This window comes from Triticum dicoccoides, chromosome 2A (assembly GCF_002162155.2).
Source record: "Triticum dicoccoides isolate Atlit2015 ecotype Zavitan chromosome 2A, WEW_v2.0, whole genome shotgun sequence".
Lineage (NCBI taxonomy): Eukaryota > Viridiplantae > Streptophyta > Magnoliopsida > Poales > Poaceae > Triticum > Triticum dicoccoides.
The window spans coordinates 541,150,313-541,157,817 of record NC_041382.1 but is presented as its reverse complement, the minus strand read 5'-3'; positions in this window follow the sequence as shown (position 1 = coordinate 541,157,817).

Genomic DNA, 7,505 nt, shown 5'->3' with positions numbered 1-7,505 from the left:
TTTAAAAGAAATGCCACAGTCGGGCGTCTGAGCAACACCACATAAAGGGCTTTAAAAGAAATGCCACAGTCGGGCGTCTGGGCGACACCACATAAAGGGCTTTAAAAGAAATGCCACAGTCGGGCGTCTGAGCGACACCACATAAAGGGCTTTAAAAGAAATGCCACAGTCGGGCGTCTCAGCGACACCACATAAAGGGCTTATAAAATAAATAATCACAAGGAATATCCAGGAGGTAGAACCGTCCTAGGGATACTCGATACTACAGATAATGCAACGGGTTAGTCCATCACAAAATAATAATCATGGTCCTCACAAGTAACTAGTCAGCATCCAAGTTCGGTTTAACAATATCTCCTCCGAGGACTGACACTAAGACCGACACTTGACCCATCCCAGACTGTAATCCTTAACCATGGACACGGCTATTCGAATAGGTTTAATCTCTGCAGAGGGTGTACTCTTTACCCACGAGTAACGGATTCCTTTAGTCCATCGGGACTAATTCCGTATACGGCCTTTTAGTTGAAAACACGCCTAACTTGCACACACCAGCTTAACTCATCGGTGTCTGGAATCACCCACGACACTTGTTAAGCAAAACTCTAAGTGGGGAGGCTACAACCTCGCGTAGCATGGGATCAAATTTATATCGCGTGCTCTAAGGGGTGGCCTCCCCTCTCGGTCCCAACCGGAAACACCCATGCCCCCGGACCAGGTGGCCTGCCTACCGGCTACAACCGGTATCTTCCACCATGGCCTCTCTGTACGGTGTGTGCTTGAAAGGGGTTGATGACTTACTGAACCGTACCCTACCTGCGGCAGGGGCAAGTGGTAGTACAAAACAAGTATGGGGGTTACTGGAACAAGACTCGATCTACGGTCGACTCAGGAGGTTTATAAATTCCCTGCATGACATGTATAACAAATATATTTCAACCAACAAAATCACCACTCAATATACCTTACCATGCCATACCGGACATAACCGTCCCGACGGAGACCGGCGATAGGCTCACGCCTACCCAAGGCAGAGGCTTTCCCGGATTTCTTTCCGGCATGCATGCAAGGCACATGAGGATGATTACCATCACAAGTATATTCATTTCCAACAGCAAGGAAAATCACTAATATGCATTCATGCAAATGATCATATCACATGAAATAACAAGTTCTCCGATATAAGGTGGTGTTATAAACGTGTCAACTAACACACCAAAAATATTATGCCGGGGTTCAGAATGCTTGCCTTCAATGTGTGGAAAGGCAGGGTGCACTCCAAAACTTTTGAAAGTTCTCTTCTCTCTCTCCAAAGTCCTATTTTAAATAAATTTGAATTAACACACAAATACAAAACAGCACAAAAAAGTTGTTTGGAAAATTTTCAAATAAATCTTAAAATAAACTAGACAGAATTTGAGAGATGTAGGAAAAAGAATCAATTCATTTGGAGTTATATTTAAAAAGTTAAGCTCAGTCAAAGTTTTGGTCAAAAATCTGTTATTTAAAATTAAAACAGAAAAAGAAAAACGTTTCGAATAAACACGTACACGTCGAAAGCGTATTTTGGATATACGCTTCCACTTACTCCAGCATGGACTGCGCGTGGGTCACCGACAGTGGGCCCGCCTGGCCCACTGGTCAGGTTTGACTGGTCCGCGCGCGCGTCGTCTCCCCCTGACCGAACAGAGGCGGAGCTCCGGCGAGGCTTGCCGGCGAATGGCGGCGTCCGTCGGTGATCTGAGTGCATGGGCGTGCTCAGGAGGTCGAGACGAACTCGGGGGTACCCACCATGGTCGCCGACGTGGACGGAGTCGCCGGCGACGAGCTTCGCGGCGGAGATGGCTTCGGGGGCGAAGTGAGTTTGGGGCTGCGGTGGTTCCCGATCAAAATCGAGCAGGGGAACGAGTTCACGGGAGGAAGATAAAGTTCCTGGTGAAGAGAACGGAGAGGGGGAGGCCCTGGTTGCGGTGAATGGAGCTAGGACGTGGCGGCGGCCGAACCGGCCGGAGTTGGGGAAGACGGCTTTCCCCCGACGATTGCTGGCTGTGGGGGTGCCATGGGGGTGGCCTGAGGTTGTCTGCGTGCTGAGACGAGCTCGGGGCTCCTTTGTATAGCGTCTCCAAGTCGGTTCGCGGCTGCCGTGGATGAGCTCGTCGGCGGACCGCCTTACTGTGTTGCAGGGCGACGTGGAGGCGACGAGAGCTAGCCGACGAGCGAGGGGATAAGCTTGCGCTGTTCCCAGGGGCAGGTGGCGAGCCGGGGTGGCTTTAGTGGCGCCGATCGTGGCAGAGGCGCGCTGCGGACGCCGGTGTGCCGCCAAAAGCTCTGTCGGCGTCGCTGTAGGCTGCCAGGGCGGCTTGGCGTGTTGCTGTGAGGGGGGGAGGGAGTGCGTGGCGTGGTGCTGCAGAGCGGGCCAAAACCAGGGGGCCAGCGTGTCGGCTCGGGCGCGGTTCGTGCAATACGCGCGCTCTGGGCGCGTCCAGTGCACGCACGGAAGGTGTTCGATACAATGCCGTGGCATGCTACAGGTCACAGGTGAGGTTGGCAAGCAACAGGACTAGGCTAGGTTTAGTAAGGGTAACAAGGGACAAGGTGGTTTGGTCAGGTGGTCAAGTTCATAACACAAACTTACAATCGTGCCAAATCTGTTCATGCCCACAGGGTGTTTGACAAAATGCCAGAGGCATCTAGGCAGTACTTGGAGTGGCCAAAACTTCCAAAGTGGGGTCTCTTTGGATGCACAAGAGGGTGATGAGGTTAGTTGGTGGAAAGCACAAACTTGATAGTGCAAGTTTTGCAGAACTTCAAATCTAGACAGGATGTGAATGGCATTATTTCATGAACCAAAAATGACCCAAAGGGTGCATGCTCCTGGACTTAAGGGTTTGGTAGGGCTGTCTACAAGTAGGAGAAGGCACAAGGTTACTGGAGCAAAAATAAATAGGGTTGCAGTAGAAATCACAAGGCTGGACCAGAATGGAAAAGAGGTTGATTCACTCAAAATTTTCAAAGAACAGCACTAGGTTTTTGCATAATGTTGAATCATATTCTACTACCAACATCCCATAATTTTGGTGGAGGCCAGAAAGAAATATTTAAAAGGGTTGTAGTGCAAAATTGCACTCTGGACCAGAGAAGAAAAATTGATGCAGAGCTCAAAATATTTCATGAATAAAAGATATTTTTGTATAAAAGTGATTTAAAAACATCACATGACATCTCCAAATTTTGGTGGGATTTTTGAATAAATTTTTAAAGGGGTTGTAGTTCAAATATGGCCACATAACCTGTAAAAACCATTTTTTTTAATAAAATGAAGATCAGGCAAATTAATTAGGTAATTAGTTCTACTAATGAAAGAAAAGTTTTTCTTGAGAGGTTTAAACAAGTCCAAAAACATATTTGAAAAGTTTTCATTTTGGGGAAAAAACTCCATAATAACAAGGGAGATAATGGTTCAAAAATAAAAAGGGAGCCCAGAAAATAAAAGTTTTAATTCCTGGCAAAATCTTAATTAATAAAACAAGGCCAAAAATTTTGGGTGTCACAACACTACCCCCCTTAAGAAAAATCTCGTCCTCGAGATTTGTTAAAAGCTGTTTTAAGAAAAACTATAAGCAGTAAAAATGTGGCTACAGTGAGAGGGCAATAAGTGGTGAAAAACCACAGTGTGAATACTGGTGCTGTGTGGAAAAATCTACGGTTCGGGACAAAAACGTGAGATTTCTACGTCGGACGCAGTAAATTTAGAATAAATTCTAAATCTTATAATACGCTGGTCGTACCCGAGAGCACAGTGCTCTCTCTGGCCGACAGGTGGACCCGGGGCCCACTGTCTGCCTCTTCTTCTCCCTCTGGTTCTCTCTTCTTCCTCTCTCCCACGCGCTTTCCCACGCTTTCCCCACCGGTGACGCCTAGCGCGTAGGGCATCTAGGTCGTACCGCGGTAGTGCGCGGCGTGCTAGCTGCCGGTGCAGCGTGCACTCACCTCGCGGGCCAGCGTGCTGTCGGCACTGCTCGCGGATTCATCTCCAAACACCGGCGATCGGCGACGAGCGGCGTTGGTGGACTTCGCCCACCGTACACCGAGCTCAAGCTATAAAACGGCCGGGGTGCCCCTCTCTTCTTCCTCGCACCTGGCCTCACTTCTCCTCCTCTGTCTTCCTCCATTACTGCTCACAAAAGCTCGGGTTAGGCTCTAATGGCGGAGGCGATGCCGGACTGGTTTGCGATCCTGATATGCGGAGGGCTGGCAACACTGCTGGGGCTCTCCGTGCTCCTGTGCGCGATGATCCTCGACAATCGTCGTGACGCTGTTGCTCGGGTGTTGGCTCTCCGCGGTGGTGGTGATCACGAGGAGTAGATGGGGTGTGCCGGGTGCTAACTGTTGTTAGGGGGTGATTAGCTAGATGTAACACCGTTGCAAAGTTTTGCAAATAGTGTATGTGTTCGCATGATTATGGTTGTGAGTCTTCTGTCGTGGTGTTGCGAGAAATTAATTAATCCACGCCGTGAGAAGGTGCAGATGTAGCAACTCAGGGAAAAGAGATCTCACTCCAGGATTTTACGAGGGAAAAACAGTTAATTTAAAGGGGCATAAACCACAAAAAAAACTACACACATTAGTAGAAGCCAAATAATTGACTCGTCGTACAAACTCAGGGTATCACGCATAAGTCACACACATAAATAAATGTTGCAATAATGAACACTGCAGCGACGTCTAAAATGGGAATGGCAACTGAACAGGGTCCCTAGAAAACGTCTCCGGTACTGGGATACACTCCTCTTCTATCGGGGGAAGTGGATTGACCAGTCGATGCACGTGTCTCTCCTGGTCGGGCCTTAGTGCTCTGCCGATGGCGATCTGAGGATTTAAATCTGCGAGGCTCTAGAAATAACCCATCACACGTTGGGTTAAACGCTCTTGAGCGATGACGTACTGGACAAGGTTGGCCAGGACTGGGTCTCTCTCAATTCGTCCACCGGGAAATGATGTCACTCCTCCGGGTGCTGCACGGCTCGAGAAGTAATAATACCCTCGTTCGCTGGCATAGGGTACCGCGAATCAAAGGCGAGCGAGCGCTTCGTATGCAACAACTTCTATGGCCATATGTGGGGTTGGCATAGATTTCCCCACGAAGGAGACCTCCGTTGGATCTTGGTTTGAGTTTACGGGAGGGATGTGTACTGCTGCCCAATATCTCGAGGTGGAAGGGGTGATTCTCGATTTGAACAACTCATACTGGGGTGGCTGGGTAGCGCCCATGGTACTGCAGGTAAAATCCCGCAATATCTTGACAAAACTACCCGGGGTTGCATCTGGGGTTCTCAGATAAATGCTAGGGCTCGGCATGGCTAGGAAATGGTTGTGAGGGTGGTGCACAAGGTGAGATGTGCTTGGCAAGGTCACGCGGTGGCCTTTTTATAGCACCGGAGCTGGGTCATTTTTACCGAGGTGAATGGTAAAGAAAATTTTCAGCTCTGTTCCAAGGGTCGGGGTCAAGCCACAGATTCACACATTTCACTATAGTGATGTGTTACTGTGGGGTTGACGGGGTGATTTTTGGTAACTGTGTCCGGGATAGAAATCTTATACTGCATACTGGCGTATCCAGGCAAGGCTACTATTAAAACAGAGGCACGACAACAGGCAGCATTTAATTACAAGGCCACACGATTACAAAGCGAGGGTACACTGGGACTCGATACGACTCGGGTGACTTAGTCTACCTCATTTACATCCAAGCGGGCGTGCCTTGAGGCTCCTCCACGGGTCTCGTCGTCGGAATTAGCTGGAGTGAGTTGAGGGGCTGCAGGCTCGGGGTAGCGATGAGGACCATCTCGGGGATTGTTGGCCACAATCCCGTTGGAGTGTGCTCCCAATATGCGACGAAGCACCTCTGGGGTTATCGCAGCACCTTGGCCGATGGCTGGGGCAGGCCTCAGGGACTCGATCGGGTGTCCAAACAGCACGACTGGGTTGTCGGCGTTGGGCTCGTTCTCATCTCTTGCCGGGGCTCGACGAACCAGCTCTCCTCGAGCTGCGATCAGATCAATGGTGATCTGGTCGAACAATACCTCTAGTGCACTTACATAGCGCACTAGGTGCAATAATGCGGGATCTGTCTCGTGATCTCCGTTGGCAACTTGGGGTGGTCTACCATACCCTTCACGTCTGGGGTAGTAGTGGAACGAGCGACAGTTAACTCTGGGCGACAAGTGCCGGAGATGAACTATAGCCTCTCGAGCAGCTAGTTGGATGGCTTGAGGTTCAAAGGAAGTTGTCCTACCGGTGAACCTGTAGGGGCGCTCGGGCTCTAGACCCCTACTGTAGATGTGTACAGTGGCCCAGAATTGACGGTTCTCACCGTTCATGGATCCTTGGTACACAACATATTCTGGGGGCTCTTCTAACGCATAGGCACGACGGGTGAAGTTTGCGAGTATGGTCACAAAGCCTCCAAGGTTGGTTGTCGTGGTCTCATTGTGCACGACAGGGCCAGGCATTGTAGCTTGGTTTGGGGTAGAGGCTGTGTTGTGCTGTGTTGGGGCTAGCGTGCCCCTTTTTATAGGAAAAAGGGGACGGAGTCTTCCTTTGCACGCTTGCGAGAAAGGACTATTTAAGATTCGATCACTGGCGCATGAGTGACAGGTTAGGTTGATAGGTTGGGCACCGACTGCCAAAAGGTGTTGGGTCACTGTGTGGCTATCTTGCACGAGAAGCTTGGCTGGGGTTTGGTTATGGTTTGGTGGGTTGGTTTGCCTAAGTTTATAGACCCAGCTAAGATAGGATTAGCCAATGGTCAGCCTGGCTCTGATACCAAGTCTGTCACGACCGGATTTTTCAGACGTTGATTTCCAGAAAATGGCCGTCGTGCTCACCAGCTCCAGGATTACTGTTAGCTGATGAGGCACCAACTTGATACAGAAATCCCAAGCAAAAATACAAAATATGCAGTACAAGACCATTCGGGCCTGTGAGTACAACAATTGGTTTCTAGTGGTCGATGGCGGAAGCGGTTTGTGGGTCATCAATGTCTATGGGACTCCATTTCCCACAGGAACAGCTGACCAGGTTAACTCCTATCTTCGCGAGGCTGCTATCACCGTTGCGTAGGTCCCGAGGCTGTCATCGCCACACTCCTCTCCAAGCAAGCAATCTGGCCAAGACAATAGCCAGGGACAAGCCAGTGAGTACTTTGAATGTACTCGCAAACATTAAGAACACAGGTATAATATAATTGATAATCATGCACTGAAAAATTCCATGATCACATCGTCAGTCATAAATAAAACATCTTTTATGCATGCAAGCAGGTTATTTTCATGCAACATGAATAAGCAGTAAAAAGTGGGAATAAAATGCCGCAGTCGGGCATCTGAGCGACACCACATAAAGGGCTTTTAAAAGAAATGCCACAGTCGGGCGTCTGAGCGACACCACATAAAGGGCTTTAAAAGAAATGCAACAGTCGGGCGTCTGAGCGACACCACATAAAG